The 13,460-nt window shown below is 55.4% G+C and overlaps 1 protein-coding gene across 9 annotated transcripts in view; it reads right to left on the reverse strand.

Moving 5' to 3' along the window:
* The window catches only part of MYT1 (myelin transcription factor 1), a 110,827-nt gene that overhangs the window by 65,581 nt on the left and 31,786 nt on the right, over nt 1-13,460 (reverse strand). For 5 of the 9 annotated variants that reach the window (XR_009211456.1, XM_032143296.1, XM_032143295.1 and 2 more), the window contains exon 1: nt 3,447-3,752. The exons of 3 other annotated variants lie outside the window; for them this stretch is intronic. The gene's annotated coding sequence lies outside the window, so the exon portion shown is untranslated. Of the gene's footprint in view, nt 1-2,975; nt 3,216-3,446; nt 3,753-13,460 lie in introns of those variants that run through there. One more of the 9 variants, XM_032143298.2, reaches the window with a different exon arrangement.

Raw genomic sequence — 13,460 nt, forward strand, 5'->3', positions numbered from 1 at the left:
GAAATTCCTCTTGCTCATTTTTGTTTTGAGTTTTTTAAGTGACGTTTGGGGAAATTTTGTCTGAAAGACAGAAAAATGCTGGGAACCTCAAGAGGCCATGAAAACACATTCCACCCCAAGGCCTCCAGCAAACACTCTGCGCTGGGCAGTGGGCTGCCCACTGGGGCTGTCCTGAAGTGGGGATGGGTCCCGTGGTCCCCAAGAAGCAGAAAGCCCACAGGGGAGCAGCACAGCGGCCACTGCTCTCTCCCTTCTGGGAAACACGGCGTTTCTCGGTCTGACTAATCTAATGATGCTGGTTCCCAAAGACCATTTTCCCGTAAACTCACACCACAACATTCCTGTTAAAATTACGTCCGTAGACAACTAACTTCTGGTTTATTCATGAGTGAGTTCACAAGGAAAATGGAGAGGGGGAGGATCTAAGATGAGGAGGATGGGAGAGAGGAAGAAAGAGAAGACCCCCCCAGCCCCCGCAGGCGCCCCGCTCCACTCTCCCGCCCAGGTTCCTGCAAGAGAACAGGCAACAAAAGAGGGGCTCTGAGATGCGTCTTCCAGCATTGGGACAGGCAGAGCATCCACTCTCCAAGATGCCTGAGTAACATGAAAGTCTGGCTGACCATCCAGTACCCTGCCCGCTCACAGATCAGGTGACCGCCAGCAGCCCCCACCCACCCCACAGCTAACCTCCTGACCCCTGTTCCACCAGCTGGGTCAGTTCTCGACCTCCTCATCCACTCCAGGCCTGGTGCTGACCAAAGTGTTCTGGTTGTTGCTGGTCTCACCCCCACCATGAGCCCCGACAGAGGGACTGGGTGGCCCCAAGCCTTGCTCAGTCTTTTCCAAAGTAGATGTGCCTTTTGCACTGAGTCCATCTAGGAAGAGCTCAGCCCCCACCAGCCTGCCTGCGGCCACTGAGCAGCTGCTGGAGGCCCCAGGTTTCTCTCTGGCACTTTGTCAGTCTTCAGGAACCTCTCCTGCTCTCTCTGCACAGAACTGGGTTGTGCAAACTGGCATTCCAAGCGGCCCAGCCATCACCAGACTGAGCGGCACCAGGAAGACAGTTAGTCAGGCTCTGACCCATCTCCCCAGTGCAGAGTGGTGGGGTCTCCTTTACCCCCCACACCACCACAAATGTCATTGTCTGCACATTCAGGGACCCCTGGCCAGAGAGGAAGGGAGTGAGTCTCTGAGCAGCACCAGGGAGAGCGCCCACCACGTCCACAGAGAGGGGGCAGGCCAAGCTCCAGCCACCATCCAGGCTGACTGCGGAGCCAGCACTGCCGTTGGTCAGCTGCCAGAGCTGCCCAGCGTGCACCCCCGTGGCCGCATACCCTCTGCCAGCCTCTCCCTGACATCTCCGGCACTAACAGAGCTTCCAAGTAGAGGCTGCTGCAATCCCCAGACCAGAGCAACTTCGCATCCCACATGGCTAGAAGGGGTCATCTCAGAGAGTTTTCCCCCGCTCATGCACCAGGGGCATTCAAGGGAGTAGGTGACCACTGCCTTTGCCAGAATCTTCCAAGGGGGGCCAGAGCATTGGCTCTGAACAATTGAGGCTACCTCCAGATCTGTGGGCAATGACTGAGGGTCACACAAACCCTCGAGTGGCACTTGGGACAGAAGCAGCCCCCCTGCCTTGGGTAAGCTACCAGGCCCTCTTCAGGGACTCATGGCCCAAGAGGGTCAGAGCCGAGGCTGTTCCAGAGCAGAAAGGCCTCTTTGTCCAGCTCTCTGTGGCTCCTGCTCAAGCTCCTGAATCAGCAAGTACCTCTGGGAAGTTCGGCACCGTGCAGGTGCCCAGGGAGTCGGGGGGACCCTGTAGGAGTCTCAGTCTCTACAGGACAGAAGAATCCATAAAACTGCCTCCTTCTCTTTGAAAACAAACTGCCCTCTAAGCCCTGACCCAGCCTCCTCTGTATAAGGAACAGCCACCCAGGGAGACAGGGCAGGGTCCTGCCTCCACTGGTAGCAGCACCCTGGCTGGTACCACAGGACTCCAATCCCTGCTCTCTTACTCTTTTGTTTACCATTAATTAACAGGGCCATATGGAAGGAGGCGATAATCACAGCCAAGGACCAATGGGAGGGGAGCCCGGGGTGGCAGGGAGCCTGGGGGCCGAGGGGAGCCTCCCTCAGTCAGCCCTGGTGAGGACACAGCACCCCCACTCCCCAGGCCAGAGCGAGGCCAGGGCAGGCTCTGCCGGCACCTCAGAGGAGACAGAGCCAGAGCACACCCCTCAGCACCAAGTGGGCCCCCCCAAGTCTGCCCTAACATCCCTCCCACCTTTTGTGCACTCAGCCACTGGCATTAGAGGTATCCTCAGTTTTCTGTGATTTAAAAGAAAAAAAAAAAAAACTACAAGGGCAAAATTCTCCACCGCCCTCTCCCAAAAGGATAATTATAATCAGCGCTGCCATTATCATCATCGTGACAGAGTCGATGCCCGGGACCAAACCCACCTGCAGCCACAGAACCCCCCGCACCACCACAGATGTTTTGTTTCCAAAATTAAACACCCAACTTTACCAGCCAATGGTGTCCACTGATTCAAAGGTGATGCTGAGACAAGCAAAGCCCTTGGTGACTCAGAAGGAGCAGTGAGAACCCACCACTCCAACACAAAGCCACCAGCACTTGTTTATTTTCCTGGCTTATAGAGAAGAAAGTGAATTCAATGGACAGAACCGAAGTCCACGGCCCCGGAACTACAGACAATGGCATTAGGGTGTTCAACTTCTTAGCTAATCCTGATTTTTAGTTTTAAATACAAAAATCCAGTTACACTACCACCATAAACAACCACACTCCACAGCCGCACGGACACGTAGCAAAAAAAGGGGCTGAGAGGAGCGGCCGATATTTACTTCTGCACATCTATCCCACAGACGCATGCACCCTAGGTATTGATCCTTAAGTTGAGAAATGCGTGACATGCAGACAAAACGTTCGCGTGAGCACCTCTACTCAGTACCTCGGGTGGGAGTCACACGTGACACACCCCGGACTCTGAGACCTGCTTCAGAGAGGTCTTCTGCTTAAACGGCCAGCGCTCTCGCCAGGTATGGAGCTGCTGGGTCCCAGGCCACAGACATATCTGTTGTTCCTCTTCCAGAAATGCGCATAAAGTTTCTCGTTTTGATATGCGCTCCCCTCCCCTAATGTCTCCTCTGTCAGAAGCACAACATGCCCCCTGGAATCTCAGAGGAGCATGAACAACAGAGAGACAGGAGAAAAACAGTACACGGCAGGCCAGGGAGGAGAAGAAAGCCCCCGTCCTCCAGAGCAGTTTCAAAAAGCCATCCTCAGACCTGCTTTTCCTGCAAACAGAGCCTTCATCTTAGAAATTAACTCTGCCCGCGCGCCCTCTCCCTGTCTCTGTCCAAGAGGAAAAGCCAAGCGTTGGGTATCTGCCTTTGTCAGAAAGAACGTAAGGTTGACTTACCTTTCCCCACAGCTATTGTCTGTCCTCTTTCAAAATGACATCACGGAAAAGCAATCATGAAATTTACATGGGGGGTGCAGGGTGGACTGGGGGAGGAGAGGGAAGGCAGCTGCCTCCCGTACAGCGGTCACATGTGGGGAAGCCTGCGTGCGGGTTTCAATTAAATATCTTCTCCCCTTAGTGTGCGAACTCCTAAGCCAGCTAAAGGCGACGTCTCATTTACTTAATGACTGCTCTCATTAGCAGCGGTAGCACGGGCTGGCGGAGGAGGCTCCTTTGTAAATACGCTACCCATGAACCCTTGGGGCTCCGATATATCTGTTTACTCTCTGAGGTGAAATAAATTTACAGTATAGCATCAGAAAGATGGATCTGCTGAATTGGGGGTGAGAGGTGTCCCAGGCCGGTGGAGCCCCGTCCCCTGCTCCGAACCTTGGCCAACAGAAGGTGCCTACATTTGTCCACACTGATTCATACTCAATGTGCAGCATGATTGAGTTTTTTTAAAAAGCAAGACACACAAAAGGGCAGAGAGCATTACAACCACCACATTCACCCCCCTCTGCTTTCTCTGCCAGTGGTTCAGTCCAATAATTCCTAATAGCAGCAACCGGAATGACAGATGCCCTGGGTTAGCATGGCTACAGCGAAAGTACTTTACAATATTTATTGGTGGTTAGGAATATGACCTACCATCATAAAGAACGGGCTGCAGAATTTATTACTCAAATGAACCAGGAATATTACATATTGGTTCATCTGCATATTCAAGTACCCCTGACTTAAATGGATATGTATTTTTTAACGGCATAAAAGGTAACTATAGCCACAGACCAAAAAATAAAGTCATGCACACAAAGAATAGATCAGGAAAAGACATTTTTCTGTTGTCACACTTTCCCTTTTCACTTTAATTTTTACAATAATAAAAACCTTCCCAAAGAGAACTCAGGGATCCCTGGGCATGGGAACCCCCCCCCCAAAAAAAAAGACTAAGTTTATTCCAACCAGAGCGAAGCACACTGCCCAAGTTTTCTGCTCTTTTTCTGATTCTTTTATAAACGGCCTGAAAGGAGCTATCCAATGAAAATCAAGAAGAGAAAAATCCGTAACACACACAATAGAAGTGCCCACCCACTCTCTATGCAGCCTGACTGTCTGCCTTCTCATCTGCCAGTCTGTGATATTTTCCCCCACATTCAGGGATAAATGTAGGAATTTCTTCAGTAAGAGAACTCAAGACCCAGAGTATTCTTGTTTGCGGCCCAAATCTCCTTCTTGTACTGATAAATCAGGCAAACGATTGTCCACTATCATAATCAGGATGTTAGAAACGAAACTGTGAAACACAAGGTGAAAACTCAGTGTGAGACGCCTGCAAAGATGCCGCCGTCCAAGGGCAGCTGGAGAAGCAGAAAACTCACATCTCAGAAGTTCAGCGCAGAGATTTTAAAGACAGTAAACATCATTTCTTGGTAAATTATGCAAGAACACAATACCCCAACTTAATTAGCACTAAAGGGCTCAGGCCACCAAAAGTGTGACTGAGGCAGAACTATAAACACTTAGCTTTCTCTAAGAGACCATGTTTTGAAAATCTTAGTGGCTTATTTTTAACATACAGTTTGTGCTTTACACGTTATATACAAACCAATAAGCTTCACCCCAAAGGCAAGTATCTTAGATTCTTATACGCACACATTATCCTCAACGAATAAAACACAAAATGCACACAGAGCAATTGTTTAGATTGAGCACAAGGAAATAAATGCAAGCCTGCACTGGTCAAACTGAGGATGAAATATTAATTAGTCAAATGAGAACAGCCTGAGGTTTCCACAATGACTGCCTACCATTTTTAAATTCTGTCATAAACTTATATCCATTAGTATAAAAGGACACATTCAGCTGAGAGCACTCCTGAAAAGCCGTTTCTATCTCCTCTGGACATGCTGTGTGTGCTAGGATGTCTTACACCCCAAACCTTCGGCATTCAGAAATTCTATTAAACTCTTATCGGCAGGCTGCAGGCTCCGGGCAGGCTTGCGGGCCATTGTTCCATGATGAAGATAGAATCAAAGCGAGGGCCGTTGCTGAATCAGCCTTATTTCCCAACAACACCCAAGGTTTCATGAAAGCGACTTGATTCAGATATGCAACAGTCACACCTGAGAAACCACAGCGAAGCGGAGGTGGCAGCAGGGAGAAGCGAACCTGCGCAACACGCGCTTCGTAGGGCACAGGAGTTTTTTCAGGTAATAGAAATCAAATTGTGAAAACGTAAGTCTTTCGGCATTTCTCACTTCCCCTTCTGAACAATCACAAGCCTCCTAAGGTGTGGCGCTCCGGGGGTCGGGAATGGGCCCCCAGACCCTCTGCGGCGCTGCTAAGAGTATTCAGACTGTGCCTGGAAACTTAACATCGGTGCCTGCCGGCAGGACCTAGAGCGCCCCGGGAGCTCCCACCGGGAGGTTCCAGTGCTGTGAGCAGCTTCTGAAGATGAGTCTGGATGAGTAAAGGTTCGAACTCTTCAGCTGACCCCGTCAAGACAAAGGAGTCCAGGGAAAGAGCAGGGCAGAAAAGCGGCCGCGGCACGTTTCGCAGGTTCGGCTGCCGCCCTTCAGCCCCTGGGAGGGAGCCTGAGCGGTGGGTGGATCCGAAGTCTGATCAGCACTTCGGACAGCGCTCTCCCCCCAGAGCGCCTCAGTCTTTGTTCTCCGCACAGGGAAGCTTGAGTTCGCACCAGTATACAGCTATCGCTCAACTCTGGGCTCCGGGCTGAGACAGAGAATTCCAGACCCCAGCAGATCCCTGCTTGTAAGTGACAACAGCAAGGTATAGTCTTAAACTTCTTTTCTTAGAGAGGGCGAAAATTTGTCAGGACTTTTTGAAATCATAAAATATTTTCTCTTCCATAACTGAGCACGTTGCACACTGTTCCTTTGGGTTTTATTTCATAAAAGTCTGTGGGAAAGTCACATGTGACTTTTTAATAATATGTTTGGAAAGATCCACCAGGAAATAACTCCTGTCTGACTGGCGGGTCCTCAGACTCCACACGGGGAGGGAAACGGGAGATTTGCAAAACCAAACTTAGCCGCAGCCGCACTCGCTGAGAAAGTGCTTTGTGTGAGTGGGGGAGCAGGCTTAATGATCGCTTAGCTGGTAAGATCACTTCAAATAAAGTGTAATTACTTGTGCAAATCTGCACACAGACATTCCAAGTGTCAGTTCATTTGCTTCATAAAAACTCTTTCAAGTAATTTTGGTCTAAACTTTCTGCATCTGTAATTGGCACCACCTTCTCCGGTGACCAGCTGGGGGTGAGGGTTTTCTTGTTTCCTTCTGAAAGCTTCCCCGCAGATGGGCGCCTGCCTTAATGCTGCAGACGACAATTAGGGCCGTTGTGTGAGGCCGAGATGGTGAGCATTAATATTGTATAGAACAGCTGAGGGCGGGGGTGCTGCCCCAGGCCGGCCCTGGCAGATGGAGCAAACAAAACCGGGATCCACTCTCCGCCACACTCGGGGCTGACTTTGTGTTTCTGTCTCACACTCACGCAGACACTCACAAACATTTGGCATCCAGTTTGTGAGACCCTCACATACACAGGCACACTCACACATGTGCACTCACACACAGTAACTTTGAGTGTGACGAGGACGCAAGCAGCAGAGGCCCTGGCCAAAGCCCCTTAGCTACAGTTAAGTCCCAGGGGACATCTGTCACACACAAATTCTCTCTGCCACCTTCTCACAGAGTCTCACAGAGCCTTGCTCCAGGCCAAGGGCTCCTGACACCCACCAGCTATATGGCCTGCTGGGCAGATCTGGGCAGGTAAATCAACAGAAAGAAGGCCCGGCTGGCCTCTGCACACACCCTGCCCACCGCCCTCCCACCTCCAACCTTCTGCAGGGCAGCGTTCACAGGGCTGTGTGCCGTCAGCACTTCTGCAAGCCACAGGATCCGCTAGAAGGGGAGGTGGCTGTTTCCCCAGGGGCCCTGGCCATTGTTCAGGAGGGAGCATGTCTGTCACCTCCTCGGCTGCCCAGAAAAGAGCACTGAGCTCTGATGGGGGGACACACACAGCTAATTAGTCCCTTTGGCATCTTCGCAGAAACTTGTGAACAGACCAGGGAGGGGTGCGAGGGGCTGGGGGTGGTACGCACCCAGGAAGGTCCCGCAGAGCGTCATCCTGGCCAGGGGGTGCACCTTCTCTTTGGGAACACACGTCATTTCATGCTGGAAAAAGTTGCTGCACAAACTTGTGTCCCAGGGCCCTGGGGAGACCCCATTGCATCCAGCCAATCAAGACCAGGCAGCAGATAATCACAAATTGATGCCCCGGCTGCCTGCCAATGAGGCTCTCTTCTCCACACAATGGGCTCAGGCCCCAGACAATCTCTCCCCCACCCCGCAGGGCCAGGGAAGGGGAGTGAGGGGAGGCAGAGACACAGCCCTTCCCACACGGTAATGGACTCACAGCGAGTGAGGGGAGGGGGCCCTTCCTGAAGATGCATCCCTTCCCCCGCTTCCTCTCTCGGGTGGGACTGTCAGACTAGGTCCAGCTTGGGGCACCAGCCAGGCTGGGTGAGTGGGGTCAGGTCTGGCTCCCCACAACCCAATCACTGGCTGTCGAGAGGGCAGGCCCCTGAGGGCCCTCAGCTGGTGTGAGTGACTCCCCACCACCAGGTCCCAGGCAGAAGCTATGGTGGGAGGTGCCAGGGGGAGGCAAACTGTAGAAGTCAAGACTCCCTCGGACAACCTCAGGTCCTGCAGGCAGAGGGTGGGGTGTGCAGGAAGGAAAGGGTAGGGAGAGAGGGCTGCCCAGAAGGACCTGGACCTTCCAGCAGCTAAAGCCACACCAGGGTCAGGGAGGGGCAGGGTGTGTGGATGGGAGTGAAGGTGGGCACTGCAGAGGCCTCTTCCAGAATGATTCCCAGTCCCTCCAACGGGGCCCACGACCTTTCACCACCCACAGGGGCCCTTTGAAACGATGAACTTGGCCACACCATGGAGCCTGGCTGTCCTCTGGGCCAGCTTCCCCTGATGTCGAGGGAAGCTCCCATCACCCTGGGCAGCTCAGGGTCACCCCCTGGTCCTCAGGTTCACCCCCTGGTCCTCAGGTTCTGCAGGTGTCTGTCCCTGCAGGGGACAGGTGGAGGCCCAGGTGATGCTGGCTTATTTCTACCAACGCGCGGCCAAGTCCAGGCTAGTTTCTCCCATCCAGGGCAGCATTGAGGGGGAGGCCCGGAGTATGGAGGGTTCAAACCTTTGGAGGAGGCAGATCTGGAATGACCCCTGACCGGCCCCTCCCAGCTGGGTGACCAAGAGTAAAATGTTTAACATTTACATCTTCAGTGAGGCCTATGGCGAGTGCTACTGGGCGGCAATAGAAGGTAAAGGGTGTCCCAGGAGAAGCGACGAATTGCATTCGAGTTGGGACACCCCCTCAGGAATGAATCGGGTCGCTGAGGGTCTGGATGTGGTACGGACAGAGAGGCCACAGGAGACTCCAGGGCTGGCCAGAGCCATGAGGTGGGCGGCAGCACCCCCTGAGAGGGAGACGCTGAAGGAGGGCAGATTTGTGGGAGTTGCTGGCTCTGCTGGGATGTCTGAGCACCTGTTAGTCACCAGGTGACACCGTCAACAAGGGTGTCAGTACGGAGGCTGAAGCTCGGGGCAGAGATTGGGCTGGAAATAAACGGTGAGTCATCTTGTTTAGAGGAGAGAACAGCGAGGGGGTGAATGTGCTCGAGGCTGGTGAGCGTGCAGGGGAAGCAGGAGGGAGCAGGTGGGTGCAGGGGGGACAGGTGGGAGGCCAAGAGGGGCAGGTAAGGGTGGGAAGACAGGTGGGGCAGGTGAAGGTAGGAGGGGGGAGGGGGGACATGTGGGGGGCAAAAGAGAGGCAGGTTGGAGGCAGGGGAGACAGGTAGGACAGGTGGGGCCAGGAGGGGCATATGGCAGTGGCAAGACAGGTGGAGCAAGTGGCGGGAGGGGAGGGGGTGGGGGCAGGAAGGTAGAAGAGGGACGGGGTCAGGTGGGGCAGGTGGTGGCAGGGACCAGTGGGGCCGGTGGGGGACATGGACAGGTTGGGCAGGTGAGGACAGGGGCAGGTAGAACAGGTGAGGACAGGGGCAGGTAGAACAGGTGAAGACAGGGGCAGGTGGGACAGGTGGGGACAGGGGCAGGTGGGGATAGGAGCAGGTGGAGACAAAGACAGGTGGGGACAGGGACAGGTGGGGATGGGGCAGGTGGGGCAGGTGAGGACAGGGACAGGTGGGGACAGGAACAGATGGGGACAGGAACAGGTGGGGACATGAACAGATGGGGCAGGTTGAGGACAAGGATAGGTGGGGACAAGGGCAGGTGGGGGCAGGGGCAGGTGGGGCAGGTAAGGACAGGGACAAGTGGGGCAGGTGGGGACAGGAACAGGTGGGGACAGGGGCAGGTGGGGCAGGTGAGGACAGGGACAAGTGGGGCAGATGGGGACAGGAACAGGTGGGGACAGGGGCAGGTGGGCAGGTTGGGCACAGGGATGGGTGGGGCAGGTGGGGACAGGATGGGGACAGGAGCAGATGGGGACGGGGACAGGTGGGGCAGGTTAGGGACAGGGACAAGTGGGGACAGGGGCAGGTGGGGGCAGGTGGCCGCAGCAGATGCTGTGTGGAAGAGTGGTTTTCCCCTCTGAGTTCTGCCTCTTCTCCTCGTCCACAATGACGTCTGTGCTTAAGGGAAGTGACCTGCGGCAGATTGCCAAACCTTTCTGTGACTCAGTTTCCCGATCTATCAAATGAGGGCAACAGAAATGTCAGAAAGTGCCGGCAGGGGTTGGTGCTGATCCATCCGCCCGCCCATCACGGAGACACCCCTCGCAGTAGCCAGGGGGCCCCTCCTAACACCACAGCTATCAAATGCGGTTTGCAGTTCCAACTTGCTCCACCTGACTGGGACTCCCTACCCTTGGGGAAAATGCGTTCTTCGGATGGAGTTAATTAAGACTGATTATTTAAAGGAACAATGGTGAGAAATCCAGGAAAAGCTTGTGCTGCTGCCTTTCGGTAGAACCAACCAGCCTGGTAATCCATCACGTGACGAAACGACCTGGACATGTTCAGAATCAGGAAAGAGAGCCAGCGCTCCTCTCTGAAGGTCTGCTCGAGAAAGGCCCTCCAGCCCCCCACCCCAACTCAACACGCGCTCAGGGGGCCAGCGCCAGGGGAACCTGGCCAGGCTGAGTCAGAACTCACCAGGTTGACCGTGGATGCATTAGGGTTTGAGGGGCATTTGCCATAGGCCATGCGGCCCAGCCTCACCCCACAGCGGGGAGAGTCCAGCCCCGAGTGTGGGATGCGGCTCTGGCTATTGAAGGTGGCAATACCTCAGCCTCCCTCAGGGCTGCGTGTAACCACTGTACCTCCCTGCCCTCGACAGGAAGCTGGGCTGCAGCTGACCCAGGGGAAGCCCTCTGGACATCACCCACCATAGCTGAGTTCTCAGCACTCAGCACCATCTGGGCTGAAGTCATGTGGAGCCAGAGCAGGGGTCCTGCCTTCTGGACACATCCCAGGCTCCAGAGGTCACAGGCTGCTGGTCATCGCTGTCTAGGCTGGCACTGGTTCCTGCTTTAGTAGGGCACCCAATGCAGGTGCACCTGTGAAGCCCTCTGGTCTGCCCATACGGCTCCTCTGCCTGCTCTGCCCCGACCCAGGGCCATGACCTTGGAAGGCGGCATCCTAGGGGTTGGCTGGGCTGTGTGGATGCTGTGGAAACAGCAGAGTGACCTGGAGGACACGAGCTGCTCAGAGGACCAGGTCGCCAGGCCCTCAAGCCTCTGAGGGGCCAGCCCAAGGGTCCTGGGGATCTGTGCATTTCACAGCAGCCTCAGCAACAGCCCAGCCCAGGAGATAAAGGATGTAGGGACAGAGGAAAGACAGAGGAGAGACAGCTGAGGGCTGGCGGCACCGGCAGGAGAAGGCAAGGTCACTGTGACTGCTGTGGCACCGGAGGAGACAGCTCCCTGCAGCAGGGGTAACCTAGGCCAGGCCTCAGGAAGAACTGGAAGCAGCTGCAGAGGGGCTACCTTCCCATCCCCCTGCAAGTCAGACTGGTGTCAAAGCTCTGCGGAGCTCAGAGGGACCTGCAGGGCAGGGGCAGCTGAACAAGGCTGCAAGCTCAGCCATGCATGGTTTGGGGAAGCCAGGAGGCTCCATGCTGAGCCCAGGACGCTGCATCTGCCCAGCCCTGTGGAGAGAGAGACACAAGCTCCTGACAGGGAGGCCTGACCAGGAAGGGGTGTTAGGTGAGGGCACAGCATGAGTGAAGGCTGCAGGGCGGGAAACGGAAGCACACTCAATGAACAGCGGGACTGGGCTCAGAGGGAGGAGCTCAGAGTGAAGGGCTTGGAGAGTAAGAAGCTCAGGCTGATGGCACGACCCTGGGCACTGGGCCCAGGAAGCTAAGAGCAGTATGAGAAAGTACCCCCGCCCCGCCACCTACCTCATGACCTGGCCACCCTGAGGCGGAGGAAAGTGGGGAGGAGAGACAGGTGCGCCCGGAGTGGACCAGGAGGCCCCTGCCTGACTGTTCTAGGAGCGTCCAAGAGGGTGAGGCACGGGTGGAAACCCCCCGACGTCCTGGTCCTACCAGCCTAGAACGATAGCCACAGGCAAAAAGCAGCTGAACCAGCAGGAGAGATAAGAGGTGGAGACAAAGGCCAAAGAGGGTCAAGGGGATTAAACACAGAGACGGACACAGACAGGGGCAGGAAAGGAGACAAAGGATGTGGGGAAAGAGGCGACACAAAGGCAGAGAGGTGAGGCAGAAACCAGGCCGGCTCAGACAAACAGATGGACAGAGAGGTGAGGAACACAGAGGAAGAGAGGAGGACACAGACTGGCCGACCACCAGGGTGCCCAGGAACCAGCTCGGGGACAGCAGGGAAAGGGAGCAGCCGGAGGGGCACCCTGACTGTCCCTGTCATTGCCTTCCACCCTGCAGGGGTCACACCACATCTGCATGTGCGTGTGCGTGTGTGTGCCTGAGTGTGTGCACACACACGTGTGAGGACAGAGGGCCCAGCGCCTTGCCCTGCTCCAGGCTCTGTTTAAATGGCTTTGGAATTGTGCTCCCAGAACAGATGGCCTCAGAGATAAAGCTACTGGGTGCCTGGACAGAGAGCGAGGCTGCGGGCGGTTACCATGGCAGGCTGGACTGGCGAAGATCGCTCATTAGCAGACAGAGCAGCGCTCACAAATGTCAAGATGGGCTCGTGGGGAGGGGCACCCCCAGCAGAGCCCCGGGAGGGAAAGACTCTGGACTGAATGTCCGGGCCCTGCATTCCCAAGAATGGAGCTTGGTGGAACGGGTAGGCACTGGCCAGCTGCTGACTGATGTCCAAGGACGACAGCCACGCTGGCCTGGCTATGTCGGGAGAAACACCCCTCCAGTCTCTGTCCCAAGATGCCCAAGCTGGAGCCTGAGACACACTGACCCTGGGATGGTTCCAGCCATGCCCCACATTGGAGATCAAGAGCCAGTTTGAGGCCAACACCACACTCTGGGATGACAGGATGGCTTCCTGAGTGAGGGAGCTCTCACCCTCACATGCAGCACTCTAGGGAGGGGTGGGAGCCAACCACAGGGGCTCTACAGCCTGTGCCCAAGGCCCTCCCATCCCAGCTGGGAGCCCAGAGAGGGAAGGGGCAGTTGGAGCCCTGGACAGGGTCTAGGAGACAGATCCTGGAGCCAGATCCCCCACCATTCCAACAAGCACACCCTGAGCACTTCCACGGCCAAACCCCACTGAGGAAGCCAGGCTGGATGTCCCCACTGCCACTCAAGCCATGGGTCCTGCCCCTGAGGAGGAGGAACAAGGATGCTCCCATTGGTACCAGGCACGGGGCAGCTTCATCCTTTAGTCCCGAGGGTCCACAGTGTTGTTCCCAACTTGTAGGTGGGCTCAGAAGGGTCGAGGGCCCGCAGCTCCCAGACAAAGCTGGGACTGACGCCCTG

The sequence above is a fragment of the Hylobates moloch genome, unplaced genomic scaffold, assembly GCF_009828535.3.
Source record: "Hylobates moloch isolate HMO894 unplaced genomic scaffold, HMol_V3 SCAFFOLD_21, whole genome shotgun sequence".
Classification (NCBI taxonomy): domain Eukaryota; kingdom Metazoa; phylum Chordata; class Mammalia; order Primates; family Hylobatidae; genus Hylobates; species Hylobates moloch.